Source organism: Nomascus leucogenys, chromosome 17 (genome assembly GCF_006542625.1).
Source record: "Nomascus leucogenys isolate Asia chromosome 17, Asia_NLE_v1, whole genome shotgun sequence".
Classification (NCBI taxonomy): Eukaryota; Metazoa; Chordata; class Mammalia; order Primates; family Hylobatidae; genus Nomascus; species Nomascus leucogenys.
This window is the reverse complement of record NC_044397.1, coordinates 17,427,271-17,440,284: the sequence shown is the minus strand read 5'-3', so window position 1 is coordinate 17,440,284 and position 13,014 is coordinate 17,427,271. Positions and strand designations below refer to the sequence as shown.

At 41.0% G+C, this 13,014-nt stretch overlaps 1 protein-coding gene across 3 annotated transcripts in view; it reads right to left on the bottom strand.

Annotated features, from left to right (window-relative positions):
• The window catches only part of RBMS1 (RNA binding motif single stranded interacting protein 1), a 218,659-nt gene that overhangs the window by 108,372 nt on the left and 97,273 nt on the right, over nucleotides 1-13,014 (bottom strand). The window lies entirely within an intron of this gene.

Genomic DNA, 13,014 nt, shown 5'->3' with positions numbered 1-13,014 from the left:
GATTTGTAAAATTGTTTTCTTTTGTGAACTCCAGTGTTTGCTTTTTCCTAAAGCTTCACAAAGCATATACTCAGATAAATTCTCTAAAACAAACTGGTTTTCCTTCAGTTAATGTGGGCTGGACATGGTGGCTCATGCCTGTAATCCCAGCACTTTGGCAGGCAGAGATGGGCAGACTGTTTGAGATCAGGAGTTCAAAACCAGCGTGGGCAACATGGCGAAACCCTATCTCTACAAAAACACAAAAATCAGCTGGGCATGGTGGTGCATGCCTGTAGTCCCAGCTACACTGGTGGCTGAGGCCAGAGCATCACTTGAGCCCAGTTGGCAGAGGTTGCAGTGATCAGTGATTGCACCATTGCACCCCAGCCTGGGGGGCAATAGAGGAAGAACCTGTCTTTAAAAAAAAAAAAAAAGTTAATGTGAACCTTGCTTCCTGCAGCCCACCAATATACTCTGAAGGGCTGTTTCTAATTTGACCTAAGCATTTTCCCATTTTTACAGGGACAAAGTTTATTTCAGGTGAAATTTCTATTTAATGATACTGCATATTTGGATTGAGTATCACTGCTAACAACAGCCCTGAGACTTTCCTGTGTTTTAAGAAGTCAGCTCATGCACTATTGTCTAATCATTTTAGTGGTGATGGTATCAACCTTGGAATACGTAGGTGCCCTGGGAGCTAACCAAACCAAATGCTGGCAAGCCTCATTCCTCTCTTCATCTCTTCTGAAGCAGATAAATTGAAGTAGAACGTCATTCTGTGGTAAGCAGGATCTGGGAAATGCTTTCAATGTTTACAGAAATCAGATGCAACATTTTTTCTTTTTGTTTTAAAATTATTTCACAATATTCTATTTGGAGTAGGAAGTTATTGCTCAACAAGAAAAAAAGTGAAGATATTAGTCTTTCTCTACACCTTTTTATTTTTCTGTTGCTAAAGTTAATCATAAAGCATCATTTCATCTCTTTTACCAAAATGTGCACATTGCTAGTTATTGAAAATGTCAAAGAGAGTTTCTTTTCCAAAGAACCTTGGACAACATAAAGTTCTGGCCTCTAGAACAGAGACCCAGGACCTCTGTGTGTTTGGGGGCTGGGTGTGGAGATCAGTGGGCAACACAGGACTCAGTTCCTACACTTGAGTTTTCTGATCCTTCTCTTCTTTCATGATATTTAGTTTCATTATAAATCTTTTATCTTTGCTGTGCATGATCAAACATGCAATCTTTCACTCTCCATTGTTATCCCAGATTAAACTAATTAGTGACGAGTACCCAAAATGAGTTTTGTAAATCTCAGCCCTTCTAAATGCACAAAATAAGAAAATGACACCATCTCTCCGCACTCACCACAGAGAAACGCATTTATGAAGAAAATGATGCCTAAGTGGAAACTGGCTTCAGGAGCCTCACACTCAATGACCAGTGATGGGCAGCAGCTCTCTGCCCACCCCCACCTAAGCCAAAGCTGCCAGTGGGCTTTCCAAAACAGGAAAGGGAAAAACAGACTTGAGCCCAAACATGGAGAAACACTATGGTGGACCCCTGCCCAGAGGACAGGGCAGACAGGAACAGCATTCTAGGTGTGGCCTGCAGCAACGCCAGGACCTCAAAGTAAAGTAAACAGAAAAAAGCAGTAGCATGGAAACTTCAGAGCGCCCCGTACGATATCCAATCATTTTGCTAAAAAAGAAAAAATGTAGGAAGAGGATACACAAACAGTTTTAAAATTTCTATTTCTTTAAAAAGACAACTTCACATTTTCCTAAAATTCAAGTCTTTGGATCTAACAGTTTAAATCTTAGAGCAGTGCAAAAAGAATACATTAAGAGAAATGGTGGTTTTTTGTTGTTGTTGTTTTGTTTTTGGTAAAGATTGGAACCATGCATGATAACTTCTAGTATGGAAAACAATTTAGGAAGGAATAGACAAGCTTCCTTTTCTCTACTGTGGCCAGGAAGCTGGGGAAGTCCACCCACACCCTCGTGGCAGGGAACGGTGGCAGCCACTCTGCTCTTCCCCGCAACCCAGTAGTTGCTCCAGTTACATAAAAATTGCTGAAATTAAAACATCATCCTACCTTTAGAAGAACTTCCATCATAAAGCAAATTAAATGAAGATAAAAATCTGAAGGACAGTTTAATCCTGCCTGGATATGTTTTTTTAAATTAATATATAAATTGTAAATATTGCAGTGAGAACTTATCCATAAAATCCTGGAGAGGTTATCTCACTCTGTTCTCCCCAGGAATACATGTAGAAACTTGGTCTGCCGTATAGACTTTAACTAACTTCATCTCTGTTCTCCCTAATTGCAAAATTCAATCTTCCCTTACAATAATAGCTCATATGCAAATCCTGGATAGCAGTTATCCTAGAAATAGATAAAACACTGAGAACAATGTTTTTCCCTTAACAGGGGGGTAGGTTTAGCTCTCTTTTTACCCATTTTAGTAAAATAGGTAAAAATGGATCTATAATATTTTATCTTTTTGTTACTATCAAAATAACCTAGGCAGTCCTTAAAAATAGTTTAATAAGCAAAAACTAAAGAGGAAAAACCCAAAGCATGACAATTTCTGGAAAATATTTTTTCCCCAGAGAACTGTTATGCGTAATACTAATTGCTAACATTACTGAGCATTTACTCTGTTTTTGGCATCAAGCTAAATGCATTCTTCATTCAGTTTACAGATAAGAGAATAGAAAAGTTAAGGGATTTCCCCAAGGTCACCAAGGAGGTAGCAGTCAGGTTGTGAAAGATCAGTCGACAACCTCTTCAGGAGCTGAGTGGAAGAGAAAATGCGAGTGAGGGAGGCATATGCCATTGAGTTTCACCATATTGGGGGCTTTGTTTGATAGAAAACTACTCTGAGGCTTTCAGAAAAACTGACCTTTGCTATGAATGGTATATCTATGTCATGGTTACTAAACATCTTCCAATAAAACATAACCAAAAGGTTTGGCTCAAGAAACTGGTTGCAAAACAGTACAACTGACTGACACGGCCTTCCTTCCTTCCTCTACTACCAACAGCACAGCATTACTGTGAAGGATTATTGCTAGAAAACATTCAGGAAACCTGCTTTCCTTTAGATCTCAATATATGATATTTCAACTCATCAAAAAGTCAGTACTTTCTAACATGGTGTTTCTACATTTGGATTAAAGAACACATCTCCCCCACCAGCCTGTCAACCCCTGGAGCATAACGGACCAGGCCCTGCCTAGTAATCCCACCCTATGTCTTAGAGCCTAGACTAAGAGCTTTATGTGTTTGGTGAAGGAACATAGATTAACATTATGTTAGAAACCATGAAGCTGCTGCAGTGATTAAAATGTTGTATGTTGAACACCTCCAGGGTATATATAAGGAGGTGGGTGAAGTTGGCAAGGGCTAGATGGTGGTGGAACCTAAGTATCTTAGAAAGGAGTCTGAAATCTGGGGAGAAATGCATTAATCATATCATTTTCCTCACTGAAACAGAATCTTTCACTTGAAATTTATTGTATTTCCTCTCCAGACTAAAGCATCTCCAGAACAATTTCCCAACTCCATGACAGGTGGACTTTTAAAATTCCTAGTTTAGATTTTAAAACACCAGGGACACTAGACAAATTATGATTGATAGCAAGAATTATAATTCAGAAAAAAATTTGAGTCCTAATAATCTTAATCTTATTACCTTTGCATACATGGGGTATATGGGTATCTGTCTTTTCAAAACAGATTAATCGGAATTACTATAAACGTTCAAAAAGATGTAAACACTTTGGGATCCTCCTGCCTTTGGTAATGGCCACATCTGGTCAGGCAGTTGTTATTCATTCTTGCCAGGATTTGCTTTATTAAACTTTCAATTGAAAAATGACACCGTCACTCCAATCCTTCTAATTGATTTTTAACCTTAGAGAAGAGTGAGAGAGTTCGTTAGAGGACTAACTTGTTAATAGAGTCATCTGGGTGGTTTGATAAAATTCTTTCAGAAGAATCACAACACTCCCACCCCACAACACTAACACAGTTTACTTAAGTTTTTTAAAAAAAATCTACTCCTTAAAATGCATTTCATCTCCCTAAAACATTCAGTTCACAAATAGAGCTATCCTAATACAATTTAAATGTGATTGGCTCCCGTCAGGAAACGTAAAATGTACGATTTATACAGTAACTACAACGCTGTACATGGACATGAACCTATTCCAAAATTTAAGATTAAATATCAATGGAGAGAGTGGAAAGTGGCTGTTAGTTTCCAAGGGATGCTGTAACCAATTACCATGAACTGGGTAGATTAAAACAACAGAAATGCATTCTCTCCCAGTTCAGGAAAACAGAAGTCTGCAATTAGGGTGTTGGCAGGTCAACATTCCCCCTGAAAGCTGTAAGGGAGAAGCCTTCCTTGACTCTTCCAGAAGCGACTCCTGCTGTTCCTTGCCTTGTGACGGCAGAATTCCAATATCAACCTCCATCTTCACGTGGCCTTCTCTCTGCATCCTATCCTCTTCTTGAAAGGACACCAGTCAATGGTGTCATCTCAAGATCCTCAATTAATTCTACCTGTAATTAATTAATTACAACCACCCTATTTCCAAATAAGGTTACATTCTGGGCTTCTGCTTAGACATGAATTTGGGGGAGAAACTGACCCACTACAGTGGCTTTCTCTAAAGGACTATTTTATTTTTAAAAAATGGACAAATAATAATTATACAAAATGATGGAGTACTTAGTGATGTTTCAATACATACAATGTGTAGTAATCAGATCAGGGTAATTAGCATATCTATCATCTCAAACCTTTATCATTTATTTGTGTTAGGAACATTCAATATCCTCCTTCTAGCTATTTGAAACTATATATTATTGTTAACTATAGTCATTCTATGGTGGTATAGTGAGCTATGTAATCAGAGCACATACGGAGAATTATTTTACAGAAGCAGCCACTACGTTGTAATACCAATGAGTTCTTTAACCATATTTAGATCCAGAAAACAACTAATAGGTCATCTTGTCCAGTCTCATATTCAAAGTAGGAATTTTCTTTAAGGCATAGAGATTGGGGATGGAGTAAATAAGTAAAAACTTTAGGCCGGGTGCAGTGGCTCATGCCTGTAACCCCAGCACTTTGGGAGGCCGAGGCAGGCAGATCACAAGGTCAGGAGATCGAGACCATCCTGGCTAACACGGTGAAACCCCGTCTCTAGTAAAAATACAAAAAATTAGCCAGGCGTGGTGGCAGGCGCCTGTAGTCCCAGCTACTAGGGAGGCTGAGGCAGGAGAATGGTGGGAACCCGGGAGGCGGAGCTTGCAGTGAGCCAAAATCGTGCCACCGCACTCCAGCCTGGGCGAGGGAGCAAGACTGTCTCAAAATAAATAAATAAATAAATAAATAATAAATAAATAAATAAAAACTTTAAATGTCATTTTTTAAATGAAAAAAATTGAATTTTCTCTATGGCATAGAATTTTACCCATAGCATAGACATTTTGGGGTGGGGGTAAATTTAAGAAATTTAAAATGTCATTAGAAAACAGCAGATGTCCCAATTTATTTCTAAAACATTTCTAACTGCTACAACATAGAACAAGTCTAGTCTCCCCTTCTTTTAACCAACTTTAAATCTTTAGTGATAACTATTATCCCCCAATAATATTCCTCTAAACCTCAAAACAAACAATAACCAAACAATTTCTTTGGCCTGGGCAACTTCTAAGGAGGCAGTGCAGCAATTAGGAATGAAAGGATGGATTCTAAAATTACAGTTCAGATCCCACCATGGCCACTCACTAACTGGGTGACCTTGGGCAAAGCATTTAAAGCTTCCAAGTCTCATCTTTTCATCTGTAAAGTGAGGAGGAGGATACCATCTATTCCACACTAGCTCGCAGTGTTGTTGTAAAGATTACACAAGCTAATTAATAAACTGTCAGGCTTGTAAGAAGTGCTCAATAACTGCTACCTACACTGGAGTCCATCTTTCTCAACGTCTGATATGGTTTAGATATGTGTCCCTCCAAATCTCACACAGAAATGTGATCCCCACTGTTGAAGGTGGAACCTGGTGAGGGGTTTGAATCATGTGGCGGATCCCTCATGAGTGGCTTAACACCATCCCCTGGTGATGAGTGAGTTCTCGCTCTGAGATCCGGTTGTTTAAAAGTGTGTGGCCTTTCCCTCTCTCTCTCTTGCTCCCTCTCTTGCCATGTGACACATCTGCTCCCACTCTGTCTTCTGCCATGACTGTAAGCTCTCTGAGGCCTGACGTGAAGCCAAGCAGATGCTGATGCCATGCCTCCTGTACAGCCTGCAGAACCATGTGCCAATTAGATCTCTTTCTTTATAAACTACCCAGCCTTGGATATTTCTTTATAGAACCACCAACAGACTAACACAATGTTCATCTCTAAATTTTATTTCCTGATATCCAGGAGGGCTCTGCCTAGGGCACACATGACCAGTTCTAATCTTAAAATCAGCCTATACATATAAAGAGCTTCTCAATCCCCCTCATCCTACTCAGAGGCTTGGACGCTTCTTTGCACAGCCTCATTAAAAAAAAAAAAAAAAAGAGAGAGAGGGAGAGAAAGCTAACTAAAACAACAACAACAAAAACCCCTAGGTTCAAAAGTGACAGACAGGTGAAGCTGGGAGAGCCACTTCCCCAGAAGAGGTCCCTGGAAAGGCTGTTCCAGACTGACAAGCCCTGTTCCAGACTGTCATCATTCTGGGATTTTGTCACTTCAGATTGTTTTATCATCTGAAACTCTAACGAGAGAGGCATTTGGGTTAGGGCCCCACTTTAAAATCTCAAAACTTCCAGGATGTGACATGATGAAACTCTCATCACTTAGGACAACTGAGAAGAGCATCAGGAAGGGAATGTAGATGCCCACGTGTTCTGTTCGGGGTGCCTCCCTTTTATTATTCTCAAGCTTCATAGAGAGAAGAGAATGCAAAAGATCATCCCATCTGCATTTTTCAGTAAGATTATTAGATGCAAGGAAGATACTCTCTTCCTCTATCTATGTACCACATGACAAACCTGCGCTCACAAGAGACTCAGAATGGATGCCGGCAATATTGGTTCTAAATGTCCACTGAAAGGCTGGGTTTCTGTGGTAACCTGGGAAACCTGGGAACCTGGCTACCAAACAGGGTACAATGTTTCTACACACAAAGAAATGTGTTCTGACTTCAAAAATCCAAACTTAGAGAACTTCTGAACTAGAACTTATTTGTCTAGGTAGTATGATGATTTCATTTCTTAATCAAAATATCATAATTTTATTAATATAGGTAAAACTATGCTAAGGGCCTAGGCAGCTAAATTAATTTGTTGGCTAATACTCATTTATAGTCAAACCAAATACTTTGAATTGAATGTTTATGTCCTCCTAAAGTTCATTTGTTGAAATCCTAACCCCTAATGTAATAGTACAGAAGGTGGGGCCTTGGCCAGGCACAGTGGCTCACGCCTATAATCCCAACACTTTGGGAGGCTGAGGCAGGCGGATCACGAGGTCAAGAGTTCGAGACCAGCCTGACCAACATAGTGAAACCCCGTCTCTACTAAAAATACAAAACTTAGCCAGGCATGGTGGCACGTGCCTGTAATCCCAGCTATTCAAGAGGTTGAGGCAGGAGAATTGCTTGAACCCAGGAGGTGGAGGTTGCAGTGCTGAGAGCTGAGATCATGCTATTGCACTCCAGCCTGGGAGACAGAGTGAGACTCCGTCTCAAAAACAAAACAAAACAAAAAAAAAGGTGTGGCCTTTGGAAGGTGATTTAGGTCATAAGGATGGAGCCCTCATGAATAGGATTAGTGCCCTTATAAAAACATACCCCAGAGAACTCTATGGCTCTCTCTCTCTGCCACATGAAAATACAGCAGTCAGCAGTCTACCACCCAGAAGAGTGCCCTCACCAGAACCCGATCATGTTGGCACCCTGATCTCAGACATCCAGCCTCCAGAACTGTGACAAATAGATTTCTGTTGTTGATAAGCCACCTAGTCTACTTTGTTAGACCGGCCTGAACTAAGACATCAACCATTCAGGTCTTTTGATACACCTAGTCATACTAGAATTCCCTCAGTATTTTTCACAGAAATGCAGGATTTTATGATTATTTATTCCTATTACACTTCCTTTTGTTAACGTGGGCTTACCTTCCAGTGTGCCGCTATCTTTCTGGAAGCTACTGTTATTTTGTGTACATCACCACTCCTCCTAGCTAGGTGTCAGCTGAAGAACTGGGAAGCATGTTTTCTACATGGTGTATAAGTTACTGCTTTCAACCAATTTGATCACAGGACACTGTCTGTTTATCAAATTCTAAGACTGTCCCCACCCCTTGATATTCCTGGCTGCTCTCCCCTCTGCTGTTCAATAGCCCTATAAATGGTTGTCAGTATGGAAGCTAAAAATTTCAAAATGTTATTAGCTGCAGCAGCTGGGGATGCGGTGATGCTAATAAATGGGAAAAGACTGAGTCAAGTGAGATTACATTACAGTATCTAGTCTTTTTATTTTAATGATTTTTTTTTTTTTTTTGCAGTCTTCCCTTAGGAGGGATGAATAAGAATTGGGTAAATCTCCACATTTTAGCAAGAGCTTTTAATCACTAAATGTTTTTTCCTAAAAGTAGCATTAACTGGCCGGTTTTAGGGATGGTGCCTCAGCAAGCAGAGGCAGAGAAAGGAGCCACGTCGCGGTCTGGGTGCCTCTCTGATTAGACAGCTGACCAGTTTCAGGGGAGGAAGGGGTTTCTGCAATGGCACAAGCCCTGGAACCTTTTCTGTCTCTGCTGCAAATGACAGTCTTTCCTACTCTGTGTACAGCAGAGAGGGTGAGGAAAAGGGTCAACAAAAAGAAAGAAAATGGAAACTCATTCTCATTGCTCACAGTATTTGGGCTCAATATATGCTCAGGAATCTCTCCTTTTTGTGATAGCCTCCCCCATAAAACACACAGATCCTCCCACCCCATAACGTGCAAATGCATACACTGCCACCCCACCAGGCAGTTACTTTAAAAATTATATGGCAGATATTAGACAGGAAAAAAAAGAAAAGAAAAAGCTTTTCCTTATCCTAGATTTCAGAGAGCTTCATCTGAACCCAGAGGTTTATGCCTGGCCCTGGCATCTTAGCTGGCTCAGCATGTCCACAGGCTGACCTCTGAAACTATTTCCAGTGTCCTAGAGGAACTCAGAATGGCTCTCATGCATCAGTCCAGCTGCTCCAGTGATACAGCCAAACAGGGTTCCAAGTAACATGTGCTGTTAGCTTTTCTGACGTCAACCCTAAGCAAAGTATCCCAATTTTTCTTTGGACTCAATTTTAACTCAGTTACTCATAAGACTGTCATTCTCTTATTTGGCACCCATTTACATTTCCTGCCTGCATCACCCCAGACTTAAAAGATCAGTGCTTTAGAAGACAGTTCATTTCTCATCACTGAAAGGTTCAAACACACAGAGCAACCACTCTTTCAGGAATAATTCACCCAGTGGTCCTTAGCCTTCAGTGAGATTCCAGGTGACCTAGATAGCCTAAAATGCCCCCCACGTTGTTTTTGCCAGCGACAGAGGGACCCAATGGTTTACATTTTTAATGAGCACCCCAGGAGTTTCTGATGCAGGTGGTACGGTGGGGGTAAAACCAAGACAGCGAGTCTTTGAAATTCAGAGACCCAGTGTCCCTGCTACTCTGGAAGGGCTACTCCATGGGATTCCACAGCTAATCGGAATCTTCTGGGCACTCTAGCTCTGGGTCTGTGCCACTCCCAAAGCAGCCCCATCTTGTCCTTTGCTCCACACAGAGTCCACCTTTCAACTGTTCCAAATGACACCTGACTTGTCACTCCCCAGCAGGAAAAGGCGTCTGTCTCCTGGTTCTAAAACTGCCTGCTCTCTGCCCGCACCCTTCAGATCCTCTTTTGTGTCAGCTGAGCCAAGCAATTTCCGGTTCCCTGAAATGACACTTCTAACCAACCCTCCCTGCGATGCGAGAGATTTTCATGGCTCCTCTAATTGACATGTAGGGAGTTCCTAGGTTAACAGGTCTACAAACTTTATTGGGATAAACAAATTGCTGGGATGAATCCTCCTGGGGGGAGGCCTTCCACAGCATCCACCCACACAGTGACAGTCCAGATCTTTCTGTTCCTATCCAGGCATGGAGTCATTTCCACATGTGCTCATCTCACAAACTGTCTCCATCCTTACTTTAGTTGATGTGATTGTTTGTGGCAAAAATTTCACAAAACAGCTGTCCTGGTCAACCCAACAACCTCATTTTAATCAGAAAGGGTGGAGCACCTCTAGGTGCATCCCTGACACATGGCACTGTCACACAATGACAAATTCTTGCTGAGATAATGACTGATAAGTATACCTAACTTCACACCCTGGATGTGTTCTGGAAAAATTTGATATGAGCAAATCCATGTTTTAAATGTGATGAGGAAATACGATTTTTAAAGAAAGCTTGAGAAAAATACCAGAATATGCTGTGCCCCACAAAATATGCATGAAATACATAAACACTATGTTACAAAGACAGGTTCCAGTGCTCAAAGATACTAAACAATCTAGTTGGTAATGGGAGACATACCTAAACAAAAGCTTAAAAAACAACTCAGCAGGATGGGCGTGTGGCTCATGCCTGTAATCCCAGCACTTTGGGAGGCCAAAGCAGGTGGATCACCTAAGGTCAGGAGTTCAAAACCAGCCTAGCCAACATGGCAAAACCCCATCTCTACTAAAAATACAAAAATTAGCCGGGTAGGGTGGCGCACACCTGTAGTCCCAGCTACTCAGGAGGCTGAGGCAGGAGAATCGCTTGACCCCAAGAGGTGGAGGTTGCAGTGAGCCAAGTTCGCACCACTGCATTCCAGCCTAGGCAACAGAGCAAGACTCTGTCTCAAAAAAAAAAAAAAAAAAAAAAAAAAAAAAAAAAAGCAAAAAAACCTCAGTAATTAACCAACAATCATATAATGAGGAATCCTTTTATAATGAAAATTACTAGCTTTTTTTTTTTTTTTAATCAATGCCATCTAAGGTATGTCCCCTATATTCTGGCAGGGGGGAAAAAAAAGAGGAAAATTTTACCAAAAACCTGAAGGTTGAGAACAACTAAAGAGAGGCCCCTCTAATAAAACATATGTACATCTTTAAATTCTTACATAAGATTCAAGAAACTTAAGTTTTAATGCTCCTTCATATTCTTACAGAATTGCAGCTCTGTAATAGCTTTCAAAACAAACTTACAAATGGGCAAGAATATTACAAGAACTCACTCCCATTCCCTAGAGGTAACCTGATACCTTAATGGGTAGTGGTGCAACCCATCCCTTTCTCAAGACAACAGGCATTATTGCTTTTCCACTCCACCCACCTACACACCCCAAGTGAGATGTGGTGGATGAAACCCATCACATCAGAATTGTTCTAATGTAATAAAGAGCTGGAACTTTAGAAAAAAAAGAGATCATCTGCCTGGAAGAGGTAGACCTTGAATTTCAACTTAAAGAAGAGACGGACACAAACTTGAAGATAGGACGCTGGAGTTCTGTGGTCATTTGTGATAGCCTAACAAAAGCTTGGAGGAGAGGAAGGAAAAAGACTTCAGAAAGAAAGGAAGGGATCAGGACTGATAGCTCATGCCTGTAATCCCAACACTTCGGAAGGTCAAGGAAGGAGGATCATTTGAGGCCAGAAGTTTGAGATCAGTGTGGGCAGCATGGTAAGACCTTGTCTCTAGGAAAAAAAAAATTTTTTTAATTAGCCGAGTGTGGTGGCACACACCTGTGGCCCCAGCTACACAGAAGGCTGAGGTGGGAAGACAGCTTAAGCCCAGGAGGTTGAGGCTGCAGTGAGCCATGTGCATGCCACTGCACTCCAGCCTGGGCTGAGACCCAGTCTCAAAAAAAAAAAAAAAAAAGCAAGGAGGAACTTTGGCTGGAATGGCAGGTATGAACTTGCACAAAGCAGAGAATGGGAAGAAAGGGGCAGTCACTCAGGACCCTTGAAGGCTATAAATGGAAGTGGACACTGCCATAGCCATTAACATATTTAAGCTACTAATATTTCTGTAAAGAAATATCTTCTAACTGCAAGTTAAAAACCACCAAAAAAAAAAAAACTTCCATATACATTATGTACAACAGAGCCACCAATACAATACTTCTGCTACAGAGGCTAATGTGACCACAAGTGAGTCATGAAGTATTTTGCCTTTATTTCAGGTCCAACAACGTGCCCAGTTGATGAATTTTGCCTAAATTGAATGTCTCTGGTACCACACTGTTATGGGGTGAATTGTATGCACCCAAGAAGACAGACTGGAGTTCTAACCCCTGGTACCTTGGAATGTGACCTTATTTGGAGACAGGGTTTTTACAGAGGAAATCAAGTTAAAATGAGGCCCCAATCTAGTATGACTGGTAGCCTTATTAAAAAGAGAAGTTTGGACACAGACAGGCAGACACACAGAATGTCATGTGAAGACGAGTTATGTTGCCACAAGTCAAGAACTACTACAGGCTAAGAGAGAAGCCTGGAATGGATCCTTCCCTGGCAACTTCAGAGGGAAGATGACCCTGCTGACACCTTGATCTCAGAATGCTAGCCTCCAAAACTGAGAAAATTAGTTTCTGTGTTTAAGAAACACAGTTTGTAGAACTTTGTTATAGCAGCCCTAGCAAACTAATACTCAAGTGCTTTGGTAGTCTGCTTGGGCCAGGTTGTCTTGTTGACTAGTAAAACACACATTTTGCCATAAAATATTTTTTAAAGAAAAACATTAATATTTTGCTTCCATGATGCAATTTCTATTTTACCATGGCCTTCTGTCTCACCACTTCAGAATTATGGACAAGTCTTAGGGATTCAAAACAAAAATAACCAATGTAGGGCTGGGCACAGTGGCTCAAGACTGTAATCCTAGCACTTTGGGAAGCCAAGATGGGCAGACCACCTGAGGTCAGGAGTTCGAGACCAG